Here is a 23,729-nt window from a genome sequence, read left to right on the forward strand (position 1 = left end):
GAAGCCTGATTCTCTGCTATGGCATGAAGACTGATTCTCTGCTGACGTGAAGCCAGATTCTCTGCTATGGGACCTCTCTCCAATTGATATTGGTTTATTTTTATATATTTTATTTTAATTTTAATTTATTTCCCTATCCACATTTGTTTGCAGGGGATTTACCTACATGTTGCTGCCTTTTGCAGCCCTCTAGCTCTTTCCTGGGCTGTTTTACAGCCTTTTTAGTGCTGAAAAGTTCGGGTCCTCATTGACTTCAATGGGGTTCGGGTTCGGGACGAAGTTCGGGTCGGGTTCGGATCCCGAACCCGAACATTTCCGGGAAGTTCGGCCGAACTTCTCGAACCCGAACCTCCAGGTGTTCGCTCAACTCTATAATTCAATTTAAGATCCTCCATAGATTGTACTATACGCCCAAAACCCAAGGAAAATTTCCCCAGAATAGGGACCGGGACTGTTGCTGCCCTAAATGTGGATATGTTAATGCAAACTATGTCCATTTGCTTTGGAGCTGCAGTAAAATAAGAAAATATTGGGATGAGGTTTTTTCTGCCCTACAAAAGGAATCTTCAATGAACTATAACCCGGGGATCTTGATAGTGATCTTTGGAGATTATGGCTCAGAAACAGAAGTCCCTTCCCCAGGTTAGACGGATTTGGATGAGAGGATTGATGGTAGCGAAAGCTATACTGGTCAAATATTGGGGTTCTGTCTCCCAGCCCTCGTCAAGGGAGTGGGGTCTATACCTTCAACAAATTAAAATATATGAGGATATTGAAAGGAATCAGAGAGTTGCACGCAGAGCTACGTAGATATATTTAATGTATTTAATGTTCATATTATGTTACACTTGATTGAATGGAGTTGACGTCAGCCAATGGGGGGGAGGGATATAATGATGTTTATGATTGTTATATTATATACACTGATGTGATTAATATTGGTCTATGTATTAATTTTATGTTTTTCTAAAATAAAAATAAAGATAAATAAAAAAAAATAAAAAAATTCCTTCAGTACTTTAAGACCCAAATTTGGAGGTACAAACAGTTTGCCAGCAGGAAGACCATTGGGAGCTGAATCCTGACAACCAGCTATCTTAGTGGCCAAATCAGAATTAATAGCAACAAGCATAACCCCAGGAGGCAGAATATGTCCAGGCTCCATAACAACACGCTGCTCCTCATCAAAACTTTGTGACAAGGCATCCGCATTTACATTAGCAGACCCGGGATGATCGGTTACAACAAAGTTAAAACGTGTAAAGAATAGAGCCCACCTTGCCTGCCGGGGATTCAAGCGCTTAGCAGTATCCAGATAGGTAAGGTTCTTATGATCAGTCAGCACGACAATGTTGTGCTGAGCTCCCTCTAGGAAATGCCGCCACTCCTCAAAAGCCCATTTGATAGCCAACAACTCACGGTTACCGATATCGTAGTTTCTCTCTGCTGGAGAGAACTTTTGGGAAAAGAAAGCACATGGTTTCAGGTTAGTCAGGGAGGATGACCCCTGAGATAGACCAGCCCCAACACCTATCTCAGAGGCGTCCACCTCAACCACAAAAAGTTGTGTGACATCAGGCTGCACCAGCACAGGTGAGTTTCAAAGGAAGACACAGCCTCAGGACCCCAATGGAGAACATCAGCCTCCTTCCTGGTTAAATCCGTCAATGGTTTGGCAATGACTGAGAAATTCTTAATACATTTCCGATAATAATTTGCAAAGCCCAGGAATCGTTGAAGGGCTTTAAGCGAAGTTGGCCTGGCCCACTCCACAATGGCACACACCTTACCGGATTCATGCAAAATTTTTGTGGGGAAATAATGTAGCCCAGAAAAGAGAGTTTTCCAACTCCAAACTTGCATTTACTCAACTTAGCGAACAAATTATAGTCCCTCAGCTTCTGCAGAACCTTTCTCACATGAAGTACATTGGACGACCAATCAGGGAGGACACCAGTATGTTGTCTAAATATACCACAACAAACTGACCTAGAAACTCACGAAAAATGTTGCTAATAAGGTTTTGGAAAACGACTGGGACATTACACAGACCGAAGGGCATTACTAGGTACTCAAAATGCCCCTCAAGAGTATTAAATGCTGTCTTCCATTTATCATCTTCCATGATTCTAATCAGATTGTAGGCCCCCCTAAGGTAAATTTTGGAGAACCATTGAGCTCCCACAATCTGATTAAGCAGATCCGGAATCAGAGGAAGAGGATATTGATTCTGGACGGAAATTTTTTTGAGCTCCCTGTAGTCAATACAAGGGTGAAGACTACACTGCGTGCAGAATTATTAGGCAAATGAGTATTTTGACCACATCATCCTCTTTATGCATGTTGTCTTACTCCAAACTGTATAGGCTCGAAAGCCTACTACCAATTAAGCATATTAGGTGATGTGCATCTCTGTAATGAGAAGAGGTGTGGTCTAATGACATCAACACCCTATATCAGGTGTGCATAATTATTAGGCAACTTCCTTTCCTTTGGCAAAATGGGTCAAAAGAAGGACTTGACAGGCTCAGAAAAGTCAAAAATAGTGAGATATCTTGCAGAGGGATGCAGCACTCTTAAAATTGCAAAGCTTCTGAAGCGTGATCATCGAACAATCAAGCGTTTCATTCAAAATAGTCAACAGGGTCGCAAGAAGCGTGTGGAAAAACCAAGGCGCAAAATAACTGCCCATGAACTGAGAAAAGTCAAGCGTGCAGCTGCCAAGATGCCACTTGCCACCAGTTTGGCCATATTTCAGAGCTGCAACATCACTGGAGTGCCCAAAAGCACAAGGTGTGCAATACTCAGAGACATGGCCAAGGTAAGAAAGGCTGAAAGACGACCACCACTGAACAAGACACACAAGCTGAAACGTCAAGACTGGGCCAAGAAATATCTCAAGACTGATTTTTCTAAGGTTTTATGGACTGATGAAATGAGAGTGAGTCTTGATGGGCCAGATGGATGGGCCCGTGGCTGGATTGGTAAAGGGCAGAGAGCTCCAGTCCGACTCAGACGCCAGCAAGGTGGAGGTGGAGTACTGGTTTGGGCTGGTATCATCAAAGATGAGCTTGTGGGGCCTTTTCGGGTTGAGGATGGAGTCAAGCTCAACTCCCAGTCCTACTGCCAGTTTCTGGAAGACACCTTCTTCAAGCAGTGGTACAGGAAGAAGTCTGCATCCTTCAAGAAAAACATGATTTTCATGCAGGACAATGCTCCATCACACGTGTCCAAGTACTCCACAGCGTGGCTGGCAAGAAAGGGTATAAAAGAAGAAAATCTAATGACATGGCCTCCTTGTTCACCTGATCTGAACCCCATTGAGAACCTGTGGTCCATCATCAAATGTGAGATTTACAAGGAGGGAAAACAGTACACCTCTCTGAACAGTGTCTGGGAGGCTGCGGTTGCTGCTGCACGCAATGTTGATGGTGAACAGATCAAAACACTGACAGAATCCATGGATGGCAGGCTTTTGAGTGTCCTTGCAAAGAAAGGTGGCTATATTAGTCACTGATTTGTTTTTGTTTTGTTTTTGAATGTCAGAAATGTATATTTGTGAATGTTGAGATGTTATATTGGTTTCACTGGTAAAAATAAATAATTGAAATGGGTATATATTTGTTTTTTGTTAAGTTGCCTAATAATTATGTACAGTAATAGTCACCTGCACACACAGATATCCCCCTAAAATAGCTAAAACTAAAAACAAACTAAAAACTACTTCCAAAAATATTCAGCTTTGATATTAATGAGTTTTTTGGGTTCATTGAGAACATGGTTGTTGTTCAATAATAAAATTAATCCTCAAAAATACAACTTGCCTAATAATTCTGCACTCCCTGTACTGTCCTTTTTCCCAACAAAAAATAATCCAGCCCCTACAGGAGAAACAGATGGACGAATATGCCCCTTCCTAAGGCTATCTTGAATCTACTCCCTCATGGCCAATCTCTGAGGCCCAGAAAGATTAAACATCTGACCCTTAGGAAGTTTAGCTCCAGGGAGTAAATGAATGCCACAGTCGTATTCTCTATGTGGCGGCAAGGCCTCAGAAGCCTCCTTAGAGAAAACATCCTGAGAGTCTTTAATAAACCCCGGAATGGAACCCTCCTCCATACCTAAGCCAGCAAGCTGAATATAGAGACAGTGATAGAGCACTGGGAGCCCCATTTAATCAATTTTCCAGTACTCCAATCAATATTTGGGGAATGGTTTTTTAACCAGGGTAACTCCAAAACAACATCAGCAGATAAATTATGCAAAACAAAAAATGAACTTTACTCAGAATGAATTGCACCCACCGTCATAACTAACTCAATTTTCTGTAAGTCAATGTACCTTCCGGTCAATGGTGTGGAGTCAATTCCAGATACCGGAATGGGTTCAGATAATTTACGTACTATGGGAGCCAGAGCAGAAAAAAATTCAGAATTAATGAAATTTGCAGCGGACCCAGAATCAACAAACACATGAACAGTAACAAACCTTCACTGTGAGGATAAGCTCACAGGTAGTAGTAATCTACCACACTTGTCAGGAAATACCTGTGCGTCTGAGTGAACTCCCCGAACTTCACTCAGACGCTGAAGTTTTCCGCCTTCGTTTTTTTAGGACAAGATCGTATCTGATGTGCGGGGCTGCCGCAGTAGAAGCACAGACTGTTCTTCAGGCGATACTCCGTCCACTGCGGAGACCTGCATAGGAACCTCGGATTCTTCAGGTGCCCTAGTATTACTGACAGAGGAAGAAAAAGAGGGATAGACACTGACAGACCTTTCACGCTTTCGTTGTCTTATACGCCTATCTAGGCGAATTGCCAAAGACATCGCTTCTTCAAGAGAACCTGGGGTGGGATAATTAACTAACAGATCTTTTAGTTTGTCAGACAGACCCAGCCTGAACCGAGACCTCAGGGCTGGTCCGTTCCACCCCGAGGGAGTACACCATATGCGGAACTCTGCACAGTACTCCTCCACAGGTCACTTGCCTTGAGTAAGGGACAGAAGCTGACCCTCAGCATAAACCGCCCTATCCGGCTCATCATATAACAAGCCCAGAGATTAAAAAAAAAAACTATCAACAGAACATAATTCAGGGGAGTTAGGTGCCAGGGAAAATGCCCACTCTTGAGGATCTCCCTGTAGCAAGGACATAATAATGCCCACCCTCTGAACTTCCGACCCAAAAGAGTGAGGCCTAAGGTAAAAATACAACTTACAACTCTCCCGGAATGTAACAAAGTTTTTACGATTCCCGGAGAACCTATCAGGAAGCTGAATCTTAGGTTCAACTGACATAGAAGCAGAAAGAGTAGGGGACTAAGACTCCTGCTGATAAACCCTCTGCGCTAAGTCTTCGGCTAGCTGGACAACACCCTCCATCTTATTGGCTAGGCCTAGCATGGGATCCATAGCACCAACACCTCCGGGATGGAGGGGAAAACTATTAAGGCCAGTTATAATCTCACGATGGTAGGCAGGGACACGCACTCACACAGTGAGCCCGAACTTGAACCCAGCCCTCTGACCCTGCCTACTTGCAGAACAAGTCTTAGGCGACAAGTCCACAACTGGTCGACGGTCCCTATACTGGTAAGTGCAGATATACAATCCAAGTGCCCGCGGAAACCGCAGGTACCTGTTCACACACAGGACCAGACGAACAAACGCCAAGGGAAGTCGTTCCAGAAACAGTCAAACCAGGAGATCAATAGTGATGAGCGGCAGGGGTCATATTCGAATCCGCGATATTTCGCAAATATTTTGTCGAATATTCGTCGAATATTCGCAAATTCGAATATTCGTTATATTCTACTTTTTTTTTACTCAAAAAATCGGCAAGGTAATGATCGTGTAATATGCGAATTTTCATCATGCAAATTTTATATTGCGATTTTTTTCAACTTACAACTATTAGACAAAGAAGATTATAGCACTATATTAGCTAAATTGCTCTATATTCATTTTTTTTAAAAAAATATTTGCTATATTGCTATAACTTCGTTTTTTCGAATATTCTTAATATTCTAAAACAAGAATATATAGCAATATAGTGAATATTCGGAAAAAAAAACGAATTTAGAGCAATTTAGCTAATATAGTGCTATAATCTTTTTTTTTTTAAGTTGTAATTTTTTTCCAATCTGAACTTCAGATGAGAAAAAAATTACAACTATTAGACAAAGAAGATTATAGCACTATATTAGCTAAATTGCTCTAAATTGCTCTAAATTACTACGTCACGCGCATGCGCCGCCCACATTATGAATGAAGCAGGCGGCGTGGGCGCATGACGTATGACTCACGCTGCCAGCGCCCGTCCTCCCGGCCTGCCTCCTCCCTCCTCTCTGCTACCTACCGAGCAGCGAGCGCTTGTAGTTGTAAGTAATACACAGCGCTCATTATGCGATTATATGCATAACAATTTACTATTAGAGATACGATTATACAGTGAGCGGGGCCCGTGTAGTAGAATACAGTCACTGCACGGGCCCCGCTGTCATTATAAAAGCAGATGCCGGCCCCCAGCCCGTGTATTGAGGGTCATTCACTACAGGGACACTTATGGAGGGGATCTGTGGATGACACATAGCATAAGATGCTATATATGTGTCATCCACAGATCCCCCCCATAACTGTCATACACAGATCCTCATAACAGTGCCATCCAGAGAGCCCAATAAGTGCCACCCACAGATCCCCCATAAGTGTCACCCACAGATCCCCCATAAGTGTCACCCACAGATCCCCCATAACAGTGCCATCCACAGACCACAATTAGTTCAAAACCCACTAAAAGTACACCTTTTGGTTCAAAATATTTTTTTTCTTATTTTCCTCCTCAAAAACCTAGGTGCGTCTTATGGGCCGGTGCGTCTTATAGGGCGAAAAATACGGTAGTTTTTTTTTTCGAATATTCACTATATTGCTATATATTCTTGTTTTAGAATATTACAAATATTCGAAAAAACGAAGTTATAGCAATATAGCAAATATTCGAAAAAAAATTAATATAGAGCAATTTAGCTAATATAGTGCTATAATCTTCTTTGTCTAATAGTTGTAAGTTGAAAAAAATCGCAATAAAAATTCGAAAATTCACAAACAACACTACTCCTAAAGTCAAATATACTGCAGCCTTCTCATTGGCCCACAAGCTAGAAGCACGGAGGGATCATGTGTACTGATTAAAAAAAAAATTGAATATTCAAAATGACTAATATATATCACTATATTCAAAATGTTCGCGAATTTTCGAAGTACCTATATTCGCGATAAAAATTTGAAATTCGAATATTTGTGATCAACACTAGAGATCAATACCAACACATTCACTAAGCGGAAGTAGGAAGTAATAACAAGCCAAGGGTCAATACCGGTCAAGAAGAAAGTACAGAATCGCTAAGCGGTCTAGGTATAGCTGAAGTAAAGTCCAAAAGCAAAAGTTTAATTAACACACAGGCAGCAGAGCACAGCAAGGAAAACCTATAACTGGCAAAGAAGATTGCCAGTAGCTGCCTTAAATAGGGAGTAGTGATGATCAAGCACCAAAGTATTCGAGTGTTCAGCCCGAACACATTGCTATATTCGTGTGCTCGGCCGAGCACCCGAGTATAATCGAAGTCAATGGGAGACATCGAGACACCCCTTGCTCTGAAGAGGGGAAGGTGCCTGGTCCATTGGAAAAGTTTAGAAAGTGACAGAAACACTACCGAAATGGATCGGGAACAACAAGATGTCTGGATGCAACTTGGACTCCCAGGTCGCTGCTGGGAACCATGTTGTCCAAGTTGTATGCCTCTTTTATAGACTGACAGAAATACGCACAAAACCCCCCAAAAAATCTATTTTACAGGATAAATTGTTAGGAAACATTCTTTCCTGTTTATTCAATTGTATATAAAGTGCAACTGCTGCAAAAAATTACAAGCAAGAGGCACTCCGAAATAGCCCACATAAAGGAGGGCCTCATTCACATTGTGGTACAATTGTTCAGGTAGTGGGACTCCTACACTCATAAAGTCTATGCACTAAGTGAAAGGGCTTCCAAAAATTACAAGGAACCGGCACTCCAAAACACATAAATGAGGGCATCATACACACCCTTGAAAAATTATGATTGATGGCCTGCTGGTGACCCTCAAAAACATTTGGAGCAAGGGCTGACTGATCTGACCATCTAAAACCTTAGGGGCGAGGCCTGCTGCAGCATTGGTGACTCTAGATAACCTCTTAGCGATTGCACGTCCACCTGACGGCGATGATCCATTTGGATGTCTGCCCTATCCACTTTCGATGTTCTTTTCTGCGCCTACCATGGTGATCACGGGTAACGGGGAATCAGGGTTCGATGCCGGAGAGGGAGCTTGAGAAAGGGATACCACATCCAAGGGAGGTCAATAGCTGAAATTTGATTGGCTGTTGTTGCTTTGCCACCTTTTTTTCCTAATTGTGAACCACCCAGAGAGGGTGGGTCAAGTTATTGAAGCACAAGATTCCAAGGAAGGCAGCAGGCACGCGGCAATTACCTACTCCCGACTCGGAGAGGTAGTGACGATAAATAACAATACAGCACACCTAAGCGGCCCTGTTATTGAATGTGTACACTTTCCATTAACGAGGATCTATTGGAGGGAAAGTCTGGTGCCAGCAGCCAACTTGCTCCCGACCTCCACAACGTTCACCCAGTGTGCCATCATGGTGAGGATTGTGTTGACCAGACTCTTGGCTACTGAGACTGGACTTGTAGGTGAGGGCCTGCTGCCGCTTTGTGACTCTAGATAACTTCTAGGCGATCGCACGTCCCAGTGACAGCGACAATCCATTTGGATGTCTGCCCTATCAATTTTGGAGCAATTTTTCAACAAGGACCTTCTGTTATAGCACCGTTTTGCTTGTCCTCTTGACCAGAGGAATGAGAGATGAGAAGTTCTCTTTGTAGCGGGGGTCAAGAAGGGTGAACAACCAGTAATCCGTTTTGTCTAAAATGCGTATATAAAGCGCGGGTCGTGGGAAAGGCAGCCTAACATGAAGTCAGCCATGTGTGCCAGAGTACCAACAGGCAAGACTTCGCTGTCGTAATCATAAGGTGAGCTGACACTGTAAAAGATTGTAGGTGAGGGCCTGCATGTGAGCTGACATTGTAAAACATTATATGCAAGGGGCCTGCAGTTGAGCCAACCCTGTAAAACATTATCTGCGAGGGCCTGCAGTTGAGCTGACCCTGTAAAACTTTAAATGCAAGGGCCTGCTGCTGAGCTCACCCTCTAAAACATTAGGGGCGAGGGCCTGCTGGTGGGCTGACGTTCTAAAACATTATATGCGAGTGCATACTGTTCAAATGACGCTCTAAAACATTATATGTGAGTGCATGCTGTACAGCTGATGCTCTAAAACAATATTTGGGAGATCCTTCAGATGAGCTGACGCTCTAAAACATTATTTGTGAGTGCCTTCAGGTGAGCTGACGCTCTAAAACATTATATGCAAGTGCATGCTGTTGAGCTGACCCTATCAAAAAAATTAGAGTGGAGGAAATACTGTATATACAATCTGGATGAGGAGGAGGAGAAAACAAGATTCAACCATATACTCTTTTTTGTGGTGGAAACGATGCATGGGAATACACTACGGTAGATTGAGTACATTGTAAATGATAGATTGAAATTGCCTTTATGTTCATCATCAACTCAGCTCTCCTCTGGTGTAGTTGAGAAGTCAGGGGCAATCCAGGCATTGTTCATTTATATCTGAGTCAACCTGTCAGCATTGCCAGTGGACAAGCGGATATGCTTATCTGTTATAATGCCACCAGCAGCACTAACAAAACACTGGCAGAAGGGCAGGCCAGCACCTCCAAGGCATAGTGCGCAAGTTCGTGCCACGTGTCCAGCTTGGACACCCAGTAGTTGTAAGGCACTGAGGGATCATTTAGGACGCTGACATAGTCTGCTATGTATTCCCTCACCATCTTCCAAAACTTTTCCCTCCTTGCACCACTAGGCTGCGCTTCAGGGTGAGGTTGCTGGCGGGGTGTTATGAAAGTGTCCCATGCCTTGGACAGTATTGCTCTGTCTTTGTTTGAACTGCTGTGTGTTCTCCTGGTCTCCCTTCCTCGGTTGCCTAAGGAAGTACGGAAGCCGGCCACATTGGAACAATCTCTCAACAAGTACCTTCTGGTATTGCACCGTTTTACTCATCCTCTCCACCACAGGAATTAGAGATTTGTAGCGGGGTCGAGAAAGGTGAACAACCAGTAATCCGTGTTATCTAAAATGCGTATAACGCAAGGGTCGCGGGAAAGGCAGCCTAACATGAAGTCAGCCATGTGTGCCAGAGTACCAACAGGCAAGACGTCGATGTCAACATCAGGATGAATCTCCATCTCCTCATCCTCCTCCTCCTCCTTCTCTTCTGCCCATCCACGCTCAACAGATGGAATTAAAGTTCCATGGGTACTACCCTCTGTAGCAGAGGCAACTGTCTCCAGCTCCTCCTCCTCCTCCTCTTCATGGTCCAATTCGCGCTGAGAAGACGAACTGTGGGTGGTCTGGCTATCACCCTGTGTAATGTCCTCCCCCATCTCCTTGTCTGCCACATTCAGAGCGTCATCCTTAATTGTGAGCAGCGATCGTTTGAGTAGACACAGCAGTGGAATGGTTAAGCTGATAATAGCGTTATCGCTACTAACCATCTGTGTGGATTCAACAAAGTTTTTTAAAACCTCACAGAGGTCTGACATCAATGCCCACTCCTCGCTTGTGAATAGTAACAGTTGACTCGAAAGGCAACGACCATGTTGCAGCTAGTATTACACTACTGCCCTCTGCTGCTCACAAAGTCTGGCCAACATGTAGAACGTAGAGTTCCAGCACGTGCTCACGTCGCACAACAGTCGGTGAGCTGGAAGCCACAAACGCTGCTGCAGCGTTGACAGACCGGTTGAAGCTGTGGACGACTTGCGGAAATGGGCACACACGCGGCGCGCCTGTCACGGCTGTATGTGAGCAACTAGAGCATACACAGTAAATAGAGCCACTGACCGGACCCAAACTAGGGAGGATAAAGGGTGACCCCTGTCAGGCCCTAAAAGCTCTCCCTATGCTGCTAAGCACATACCCGGATCCAAATGGTGGAACGAGGCATGCCCGCGTACCTAAGACTGATGACCACTGTAACCCCTACAATAGTGGAAGGGGCACGGCCACCGGTGCCCTGCTCAGTATATGGAGGGAACCGTGGTCGCCTCGGATCCGGTCAGAAAACAAACAGATACACTACAATGTCTGCACACTTAGCTGAAGGAGCTGCAGCAGCAGAGAAGACGGATCCAAAGACAGGTGGCTGTCACAGTCGTTACCTCTGGCTGTGACCTTCTGTCTATGCTCTTGCTGCAGCTCAGTTTCTGTGTGCTATTTGTGGTTCTGTATGGGTTAACTCCCCTGTGTTCCTATTAGGAGTTAATCCTCTGTCTGCTCCATGGGTGTGGTCTCTCTGCTGCACCCATGGAACCTGTATATAAGGCTGAGGTTTTGTCACGGCTGAGGATGGGGGAAATCCTCAGCCGTGTGGAGCCCGATGATGTTACGGCTGCTTGGCCATGAAGACAGGATTAGGGAGCAGGTCACCTCCTAAACGCATCCCTAACCTGACCCTGGCTCCTAGCTACATGAGCCAACCTTGATGGTAGGAGGGCCCATGCTCTGGAACCTAAAAGTCCCTGCTAGCCCTCAAGATGACCCTCACCTAGGAGCTGAGTAAGACAAGCCCACTCCTCCTAGACACGGAGGAGCAGGAGTCTCAACGGCCAAGCTGCAGGAAAAGGGGAGACATAAACAGCTCTATGGATATGGCAGGTGAACAAAGAGTTCCACCTACCTGCCACAGCCTTGCTGACTGGATCCCTGTGTTAGCAGGGTGCAGATCACAAACGCATCCCCACACAGGGACCCAGATCCATAGCTGCACAAAATCACATATAAAACATCACACGGACATCTCACATAACTAGAAATAACTTAAAGCGACATTATGGTTATGACCACAGGGGTGGCTCTTACTGGCAGGTAATAAAGACATGAGGCTGCTCTCAGCTAAGCATGGCTGAAGCAACCTGCAGGCCTGCAAAAGCAGTGAGGCTATATAGGCCAAGAAGCCACACCCCACAGTCGGACACACCCAGTGCACACACACACTAGGAAGGAGATTAACCCTTCCAACACCAGGGAAGGGAAAACACCACTTAAAGGAGACGTGCACACAATAACATAAAAAGGAAGTGCACACATACACACATACAGTCATGTGAAAAAATTAGGACACCCTTTGAAAGCATGTGGTTTTTTGTAACATTTTTAATAAATGGTTATTTCATCTCCGTTTCAACAATACAGAGAGATTAAAGTAATCCAACTAAACAAAGAAAACTGAAGAAAAGTCTTTTCAAGATCTTCTGTAAATGTCATTCTACAAAAATGCCTATTCTAACTGAGGAAAAAGATAGGACACCCTCACATGTATTCCCTCTTAAATTGGCTCAGATCTCACACAGGTATATCACACCAGGTGCACATAATTAGTAGATCGTTACTCTGCATGTTGAATGAGGCTTGCCCTATTTAAACCTCAGACATTTAGTTTGGTGTGCTCCTGACTGTTGAAGTGAGAGTGAGCACCATGGTGAGAGCAAAAGAGCTGTCAGAGGACTTCAGAAAAAAGATTGTAGCAGCCTATGAGTCTGGGAAGGGATTTAAAAAGATCTCAAAAGATTTTGAAATCAGCCATTCCACTGTCCGGAAGATAGTCTACAAGTGGAGGGCTTTCAAAACAACTGCCAACATGCCCAGGACTGGTCGCCCCAGCAAGTTCACCCCAAGAGCAGACCGCAAGATGCTAAAAGAGGTATCCAAAAACCTTAAAGTGTCATCTCGAGAACTACAGCAGGCTCTGGCTACTGTTGATGTAGAAGTACATGCCTCTACAATCAGAAAGAGACTGTACAAGTTTAACTTGCATGGGAGGTGTGCAAGGAGGAAACCTTTGCTTTCCAAGAGAAACATCGAGGCCAGACTGACATTTGCCAGCGATAAAGTTGACAAAGACCAGGACTTCTGGAATAATGTTCTTTGGACAGATGAGTCCAAAATTGAATTATTTGGACACAACAGCAGAGGACATGTTTGGCGTAAACCAAACACAGCATTCCAAGAAAAGAACCTCATACCAACTGTGAAGCATGGAGGTGGAAGTGTCATGGTTTGGGGCTGCTTTGCTGCAGCAGGACCTGGTCAGCTCACCATCATAGAATCCACGATGAATTCTACTGTGTATCAGAAGGTGCTTGAAGAACATGTGAGACCATCAGTTAGAAAATTAAAGCTGAAGCGGAACTGGACCATGCAACATGACAATGACCCAAAACATACTAGTAAATCAACCAAAGATTGGCTGAAAAAGAAGAAATGGAGAGTCCTGGAATGGCCAAGTCAAAGTCCAGATTTGAATCCCATTGAGATGCTGTGGGGTGACTTGAAAAGGGCTGTACGTGCAAGAAACCCCTCAAACATCTCACAGCTGAAAAAGTTCTGCATTGAGGAGTGGGGTAAAATTTCCTCAGACCGATGTCGAAGACTGGTAGATGGCTACAAGAACCGTCTCACTGCAGTTATTTCAGCCAAAGGAGGTAACACTCGCTATTAGGGGCAAGGGTGTCCTATCTTTTTCCTCAGTTAGAATAGGCATTTTTGTAGAATGACATTTACAGAAGATCTTGAAAAGACTTTTCTTCAGTTTTCTTTGTTTAGTCGGATTACTTTAATCTCTCTGTATTGTTGAAACGGAGATGAAATAACCATTTATTAAAAATGTTACAAAAAACCACATGCTTTCAAAGGGTGTCCTAATTTTTTCACAAGACTGTAACTCAAAACCGCATGCACAACGTAGCGAGCTGCAATGGCACAGCTCAGCCTGCTACGCTGCCACATACACACTGTTGCCAGCGGCAACCACAGGTGAGGCAAATACCACAGCCCTCACCTGTGATTGAACACCAAAGAAAACCGCTGACAACCGCATGCGGTTCAGGAGTCACGGTCATAGCCATGGCCGTGACACTCCCACCCCTCAAAGCCCCCCCACCAAAAAAAAGACACGTGAGGGACTCACACAAGGGGATGAGAGAAGGGGACGTCCACTCTCAGGACATGGTTCCCAGAAAGTCGCTGTCAGCTGCATCCTCTCCCAGCACACAACACAGCCAGTCCGACGAGGCCTGCAGCCCGCACCAGCGACAAAGGGGAAAGAACCACTGAGAGATGGAGGAAGGGACTCTCCACACACGTCCCCACTCCAGTCGCTGCCAGCAGACACCCCTAACCAGCACGCAGCTGGACTACTTACGGAGTGCTGCCAGCAGACGACCAGAGATGGGAACATGGAGAGGGACGAGGGATCATGGACACGGAAGGTACGGTGGCGGGGAATAGCCACCAACCGTGCCGCTAAGGATGATCCCCCCGGGACGTTCTCCCTCCGGAGAACGCGCATGCAGGCCACAAGGGTATGGCACTGCATGCTGCACCCTCTTCCGAAGGTATGCACACGCATACCGAACAACACCCACACACCAAAAAACACCAGGGTGAGGGGATAAAAAACAACAGGGGACGCCAAACGAACACGGTGAGGAAAGGGCGGGGAAAAGCCACTCACCGCGCCGTAAGCGGCGAAACCCCCCATAACGCTCTACCTCCGAAGAGCGCGCATGCACCCCATCCGTAGATAGCGGTGCATGCTCTACCCTCTTTCGAGGGAAAAACGCCACATGAGATGCCGCTGTGGCCATACTGTCACGGCTGAGGATGGGGGAAATCCCCAGCCGTGTGGAGCCCGATGATGTTACGGCTGCTTGGCCATGAAGACAGGATTAGGGAGCAGGTCACCTCCTAAACGCATCCCTAACCTGACCCTGGCTCCTAGCTACATGAGCCAACCTTGATGGTAGGAGGGCCCATGCTCCGGAACCTAAAAGTCCCTGCTAGCCCTCAAGATGACCCTCACCTAGGAGCTGAGTAAGACAAGCCCACTCCTCCTAGACACGGAGGAGCAGGAGTCTCAACGGCCAAGCTGCAGGAAAAGGGGAGACATAAACAGCTCTATGGATATGGCAGGTGAACAAAGAGTTCCACCTACTTGCCACAGCCTTGCTGACTGGATCCCTGTGTTAGCAGGGTGCAGATCACAAACGCATCCCCACACAGGGACCCAGATCCATAGCTGCACAAAATCACATATAAAACATCACACGGACATCTCACATAACTAGAAATAACTTAAAGCGACATTATGGTTATGACCACAGGGGTGGCTCTTACTGGCAGGTAATAAAGACATGAGGCTGCTCTCAGCTAAGCATGGCTGAAGCAACCTGCAGGCCTGCAAAAGCAGTGAGGCTATATAGGCCAAGAAGCCACACCCCACAGTCGGACACACCCAGTGCACACACACACTAGGAAGGAGATTAACCCTTCCAACACCAGGGAAGGGAAAACACCACTTAAAGGAGACGTGCACACAATAACATAAAAAGGAAGTGCACACATACACACATAACTCAAAACCGCATGCACAACGTAGCGAGCTGCAATGGCACAGCTCAGCCTGCTACGCTGCCACATACACACTGTTGCCAGCGGCAACCACAGGTGAGGCAAATACCACAGCCCTCACCTGTGATTGAACACCAAAGAAAACCGCTGACAACCGCATGCGGTTCAGGAGTCACGGTCATAGCCATGGCCGTGACAGGTTTCCTCATTTCTGTGTCAGCTCTCCTGGTGTGTGTTGTCTTGTCCTGCTCCTGGTTTGTACTCTCTCTCCCATGCTGCTGACCCACGGGATCCGTGTCTGTCTGCCTGTGCTCTGTGGGTTTCCCTACTTGTTCATTTACGTCCTTTCCCGTCTTCTTTCCTATCTTTCTGTTATCTGTTCTGCTAGTTATGTTTTAGTTACTTTGTGTTTATTCTGATGTCTGTGTTCAGCAAGCCTTTGCAGCAGAGTGGCATGACAAGGCCATGCAGTTTACTACTGGTGGAGCAAGTCCTTCTCTGCTCATTGCCACTCCTGCTCCCTTGCGTGAACTCCTGCTCGTATTATTAGTTGCCCTGTTTTGTATTCATATGTCTGTGTTCAGCAAGCCTTTGCAGCAGAGTGGCATGACAAGGCCATGCAGTTTACTACTGGTGGAGCAAGTCCTTCTCTGCTCATTGCCACTCCTGCTCCCTTGCATGAACTCCTGCTTGTGTTATTATTTGCCCTGTTTTGTATTTACCTGTCTGTTATGTTTGCCTATGTGCCGTCGGTACCTTCTGGTACCTGTTGTCCATTCGTCCCTGCTGTCACTGTCTAGTTCACGCTCCAGAGTGGCCCCTGGCAAATTCCTGCGGCAAAGCCTAACCTTACCTTCTGAGGCCCTAGTTAAAACCAGGAGTTGCTTAGTCATGCCCCTCTGGAGTATTACTAGACAGTGGCGCAGTGGGGGTTTTCTCCCACTGTGCTGACGGTACATAGAGCTCATGTTTTCTCTGTGTTGCCTTTCATGTTTTTGCTTGTGCAATAAACTCTTATATGTCTGTACCTGATTTCCGTTTATTGCTTGACGACGCGGTGGTCTCTCCTGGGACCTCCAACTCGTGACAGTGGCAATATCCGGAGTACTTGCTGCAGCAGAACACAGGTCCAGTGAAATGATAGCATACAAGTGAAGATACTCAAGCAAGAGCTACAACTCAAATGAGAAATATAATCCACACTCTACAAAGGAGAAGGGGTGATTTAAAGGCAGAGAAATCAAACATAGGAGGAACAGCTGGGAGGAAGGAAACAGAAAGTAATGACCTCATCCCAGGGGCGGAGAAACAGAGCAGTGAGAACTCCTCTAAGCTCTAGTAGTGACATCATCACAGGGGTGGAGAAACAGAGCTGTGAGAACGTCTCAAAGCTCTGGTAGTGACAGTACACCCCCCTCTACTGGTGGACTCCGGACACCCAGCACCCACCTTCTCAGGATGAGCCCTATGAAATGCCCTGATGAGGCGACTGGCTTTAATGTCCGACACCGGAACCCACATCCTCTCCTCAGGACCATAACCCTTCCAATGAACGAGGTACTGAAGAGAACCGCGGACAATGCGAGAGTCCACAATTCTGGAAACCTCAAACTCCAGATTGCCATCAACCAAAATCGGAGGAGGAGGCAAAGAGGAGGGTACCGTGGGCTGGACATATGGTTTTAAGAGAGATCTGTGAAATACATTATGTATCTTCCAAACCCGTGGAAGATCAAGACGGAAGGCAACAGGATTGATGACTGACAAGATTTTATAAGGCCCAATAAACTTGGGACCCAATTTCCAGGAGGGAACCTTCAGTTTAATATTTCTTGTAGACAACCACACCAGATCACCCACATTCAGGTCCGGACCAGGCACACATCTCTTATCAGCCACACGTTTATACTTCTCACTCATCTTTCTAAGATTACTCTGAATCTTTTGCCAAATGGTAGACAAAGACGAGGAAAATCTCTCCTCCTCAGGTAAACCAGAAGGAGCCCCTCCCGAGAATGTCCCAAACTGCGGATGGAACCCATATGCACCAAAGAATGGTGACTTATCAGAAGATTCCTGACGACGGTTGTTCAGAGCAAACTCAGCAAGAGGGAGAAATGAACACCAATCCTCCTGGTTCTCTGCCACAAAACAGCGCAAATATGTCTCCAGATTCTGATTGAGGCGCTCAGTCTGACCATTCGACTGCGGGTGAAAAGCAGAAGAGAAGGACAGCCGAACCCCCAGGCGAGAACAGAAAGCCTTCCAGAATCTGGACACAAACTGCGTGCCTCTATCGGAAACAATATCAGAGGGAATGCCATGTAATTTAACAATATGGTCGACAAAAGCTTGCGCCAATGTTTTAGCATTAGGTAAACCAGGGAAAGGTACGAAATGAGCCATCTTGCTAAAACGGTCCACCACCACCAGGATCACCGACTTCCCTGAGGAACGAGGAAGATCCGTGATAAAGTCCATGGACAGGTGTGTCCAAGGACGAGACGGTATGGGTAACGGGAGAAGGGAACCTGAAGGCCGTGAACGAGGGACCTTAGCGCGAGCGCACGTCTCACAAGCAGCCACAAAACCCTCCACCGACTTACGAAGAGCCGGCCACCAAAATCTCCGAGCAATGAGATCTACCGTGGCTCTACTCCCGGGTTGACAAGCAAGAACAGTATCATGATGCTCCTTGAAGAGTTTGTGACGTAGCTCAGGAGGCACAAACAACTTCCCAGAAGGACAACGGGCAGGTGCCTCAGTCTGGGCAGCCTGGACCTCGACTTCCAAATCAGAATATAGAACAGAAACAACTACCCCCTCCGCCAAAATGGGACCCGGGTCCTCGGAGTTTCCTCCTCCCGGAAAACAGCGAGAGAGAGCATCAGCCTTCACATTTTTGATCCCAGGGCGGAATGTAACGACAAAATTGAATCTGGAGAAGAACAGAGACCATCTGGCCTGTCTCGGATTCATACGCCTGGCCGACTCCAAGTATGCCAGATTCTTATGGTCGGTAAAAACGGTGATAGGGTGCCTGGCCCCCTCCAACCAATGGCGCTATTCCTCGAAAGCCAACTTGATGGCCAACAACTCACTATCTCCCACATCATAGTTTTTCTCTGCCGGGGAGAGTTTTTTAGAGAAAAAGGCACAGGGCCGCCATTTGGCAGGAGAAGGGCCCTGGGACAAAACCGCACCCACACCCACCTCAGAAGCATCCACCTCAACAATAAAAGATAAGGAAACATCGGGATGCACCAAGACGGGAGCAGACGCAAAACTCTCTTTAATCTTAGAAAAAGCTGCAAGCGCCTCCTCCGACCAAGAGGAAAAATCCGCACCCTTTTTTGTCATGTCAGTGAGGGGTTTGACAACAGAGGAATAATTCAAAATGAACTTTCTGTAATAGTTCGCAAAACCCAGAAAGCGCATCAATGCCTTCTGATTCTCAGGAAGCTCCCACTCAAGTACAGCACGGACCTTCTCCGGATCCATGCGAAAACCAGAAGCAGAGAGGAGAAAACCCAGAAATTGAATCTCTGATACCATAAAAACACATTTCTCCAGCTTGGCGTACAATTTATTTTCCCGCAGAATCTGCAGAACCTGAAAAAGATGATCCTAATGGGTCTGAACATCAGGGGAAAAAATCAAAATATCATCAAGATACACCAATACAAATTTCCCCATTAAATGGTAGAAAATACTGTTAACAAAATGCTGAAAGACGGCCGGAGCATTCATCAGGCCGAAAGGCATAACAAGATTCTCGAAATGCCCGTTAGGGGTATTAAAGGTCGTTTTCCATTCATCCCCCTCTCTGACCCTGACCAGGTTGTACGCGCCTCTCAAATCCAATTTGGAAAAAACCTTGGCCCCAACAATTTGGTTGAAGAGGTCCGGGATCAGAGGAAGGGGATAGGGATCGCGAATCGTGATACGGTTCAGCTCCCTAAAATCTAGGCAAGGTCTCAGAGAGCCATCTTTCTTTTTAACAAAAAAAAAAACAGCGGCAACAGGTGATTTTGAGGGACGAATATGTCCCTTATCGAGACTCTCGGAGATATAGGTTCGCATTGCGATTCTTTCCGGTTGTGAGAGATTGTAGAGGCGTGCTTTTGGCAGCTTGGCGCCGGGAATGAGGTTAATGGGACAGTCAAACTCCCGGTGAGGAGGTAGCTCCTGAACACCGCTCTCGGAAAACACGTCCGAGAAATCAGAGAGAAATGATGGCACAGTTTTAGTAGACACCTCTGCAAAAGTCGCTGTGAGACAATTCTCTCTACAAAAGTCACTCCACTCATTTATTTACCTTCCTTGCCAATCAATAGTAGGTTATGTCTAGTGAGCCAGGGTAACCCCAAAACTAGAGGAGAAGGCAATCCGTTAAGGACAAAACAAGATATATCCTCCACATGAGTGTCACCCACAGCCAACCGGATATTGTGAACAATGCCCTTCAGAGATCTCTGTGAGAGTGGAGCAGAGTCAATAGCAAAAACAGGTATATCCTTTTCTAATGTGCAAACCTGAAAACCATGCATGGCTACAAATTGAGTGTCAATAAGATTGACGGCCGCTCCACTATCGACAAAAATCTCACAAGAAATGACTTTGCTCTCTAGCGCCACCCTGGCAGACAGGAGAAAACGGGAACTGCAGGTCAGAGGAAAAGCATCAATTCCTACATCAACTTTGCCCAAAGTAGCAGATGAAGCAGAGTTTGATGATTTACCTTTTGAGGTTTTTCTCTTATTATCGCTCTTAGTACAGTTCAAGAATCTCCTAGACGGACAAACATTTGCCAAATGACCTATGCCCCCACAACAAAAACACACCATACTCTGAGGACTAAATCCTCTTTTATCAGGGGCAAGTCGACCTAGCTGCATGGGCTCCTCCTCAGAGGGGACCGAGACAGGATGAGGCCCTTGCACACTGAATGAGTCCGCACCACTGCCCCTAGACTGACAATGGCTGGACAGAGAGGTCTCATTTCTTTCTCTTAGATGCCTGTCAAGGCGTACCGCCAATGACATGGCAGACTCTAAGGACGTTGGTCTCTCATGGAAAGCAAACGCATCTTTCAATCTCTCTGAGAGACCATGACAGAACTGACTCCGGAGTGCAGCATCATTCCAACCTGAATCAGCTGCCCATCTCCGAAATTCAGAACAATAAAGCTCCGCAGACAGTTTGTTCTGGCATAAAAAACGTAAGTTAGATTCGGCCAGAGCAACACGATCCGGGTCATCATATATCTGCCCCAGGGCCACAAAAAATCTTTCCACGGATCGAAGGGAGGGATCCCCTGATGGCAGCGAAAAAGCCCAAGTCTGAGCATTACCCCTGAGCGGGGAGATGGCAATCCTCACCCTCTGCTCTTCATTACCAGAGGAAATGGGACACAAGCAAAAATGGAGTTTGCATGCCTCTCTGAAGCAAACAAAATTCTCACTGCCCCCGGAGAACGTTTCCGGAAGTGAGACCTTTGGCTCGCAACAGACTCCATGGGCCGGAGCAGAGCCCAATGCTTGAAGCTGAGTCATAGATTGACGGAGATCCGCTACCTCCAAAGAAAGACCCTGCATGCGGTCAACCAGGCCAGAAAGCGGATCCATGTCAAAAAAGACGGTTTTGGTGGATTATAATGTCACGGCTGTATGTGAGCAACTAGAGCATACACAGTAAATAGAGCCACTGACCGGACCCAAACTAGGGAGGATAAAGGGTGACCCCTGTCAGGCCCTAAAAGCTCTCCCTATGCTGCTAAGCACATACCCGGATCCAAATGGTGGAACGAGGCATGCCCGCGTACCTAAGACTGATGACCACTGTAACCCCTACAATAGTGGAAGGGGCACGGCCACCGGTGCCCTGCTCAGTATATGGAGGGAACCGTGGTCGCCTCGGATCCGGTCAGAAAACAAACAGATACACTACAATGTCTGCACACTTAGCTGAAGGAGCTGCAGCAGCAGAGAAGACGGATCCAAAGACAGGTGGCAATATCCGGAGTACTTGCTGCAGCAGAACACAGGTCCAGTGAAATTATAGCATACAAGTGAAGATACTCAAGCAAGAGCTACAACTCAAATGAGAAATATAATCCACACTCTACAAAGGAGGAGGGGTGATTTAAAGGCAGAGAAATCAAACATAGGAGGAACAGCTGGGAGGAAGGAAACAGAAAGTAATGACCTCATCCCAGGGGCGTAGAAACAGAGCAGTGAGAACTCCTCCTAGCTCTAGTAGTGACATCATCACAGGGGTGGATAAACAGAGCTGTGAGAACGTCTCAAAGCTCTGGTAGTGACAGCGCCTTTACTAGTAGGTCTGGCAAAATGGGGTAGGTTTTCATAAACCGCTGAACCACTAAGTTTAAGACGTGGGCTAGGCATGGGATGTGTATCAGGTTTCCAAGCTCCAAAGCAGACACCAGGTTACGGCCATTGTCAGACACAACCATGACTGGTTGTAGGTTGAGTGGTCTGGTCCCTTACACCCTGCCACAGCTCTGCGGCGGTGTGCCGTTTGTCCCCTAAGCAGATCAGTTTTAGCACGGCCACACTGCTTCCAGCTAGCGACTGATGGCTGACTGCTGCTGGAGGTGGAAGTGGAGGAGGAAGCGGAGGAGGAGAAGTGGGGGTTGGAGGCAGTAACATAGCTGCTGGCGGAGACCCTGATGGACGTAGGGCTCGCAATCCTGGGTGTGTGTAGCACCTGTGCCATCCCAGGGTACGACTCACTCCCGGCCTCCACAACATTCACCCAGTGTGCGGTGAGGGAAATGGAGCGTCCCTGGCCACCAGCACTTGTCCATGTGTCCTTGGTTAAGTGGACCTTCCCAGTAACTGCGTTGGTCAGGGCACGGGTTATTATCTGGGACACATGCTGGTGTAAGGCGGGCACAGCACACCTTGAAAAATAGTACTGAGAGACGGCCGCTGACATCAGGCTGCGGAAGGCCTCAGTATCCACAAGCCTAAATGGCAACATTTCAAGGGCCAGTAATTTTGAAAGTTGCGCATTTAGTGCTATGGCCTGTGGGTGGGTATTTGCGCTTGTGTTCAAGTGACTGTGTTATGGACATTTGGACGCTGCATTGGGATAGGGAAGTAGATGTTGTTGCTGATAGTTCATGCAAAGTCCAGGTGCAGGGTGAGGGGCATCCGGGCCTGCGCCTTTGACAGGGGATTGGCCAGCAGTGTATAACACAGGGAAAGAGGAGGCAGTGGTTTGACTCGCAGACCCAGATTGTGGATCCAGGCATTTGGCCCCCTTATTATGGTGCTTGGATGCCATGTGGCGGATTATACTGGTGGTGGTGAGTTTGCTAGTGTTCAATCCCTGGCTCATTTTGGTATGGCACAGGTTGCAAACTAGCACTCTTTTGTCATCTGCACTTTCAGCAAAAAAGCACCATACTGCGAAACACCTGCCCTTTGGCAAGGTAGATTTACGCATGGGGGTGCTCGGTGTAAGGGTTGCGGGCCGACTTCTCCCTTTTGCAACCCCACTGCCTCTTCCAGCCTGTTGCGGTGCTGCGGATCCCTCCCCCTCTGTACTGCTGTCCTCGCTCGGCTTTTCACCTTCCCATGTTGGGTCAGTGACCTCATCGTCAACCACCTCCTCTTCCACTTCCTCACTCTGCTCATCCTCCTGACTTGACCTAACCACAACCTTAGTGATTGACAACTGTGTCTCATCATCATCCACCTCGCGAACGAATGATTGCCATTCACCACCGTCATCTTCTTGAGACTGTGAAGGCTCAAGAGGTTGGGAATCAGGGCACAATATATCAGGTCCCTCTTCAAGCGTGCTGGGAGCGAGGGCCAAATGTAATAGTGATGCTGGAAAGAGCTCCTCAGAATATCCGAGTGTGGGATCACTCGTTTGGCAAGCCTCTGCATTGTGGGAGGACAGATGATCAGAGTGAGCATTCGGTTGACCAGACTCTTGGGTACAGAGACTGGACTTGTTGGAAGAGAGGGTGGTGCTTAACCGACTGAAAGCATTATCTTTAGCAATCCAACCAACCAACTGTTCGCACTGGTCCGACTTGGACAGTGTTGTCCTGCGCCACCCAGCTAAGTTGGACATGAAGCTG

Source organism: Bufo bufo, chromosome 3 (assembly GCF_905171765.1).
Source record: "Bufo bufo chromosome 3, aBufBuf1.1, whole genome shotgun sequence".
NCBI classification, from domain to species: Eukaryota; Metazoa; Chordata; class Amphibia; order Anura; family Bufonidae; genus Bufo; species Bufo bufo.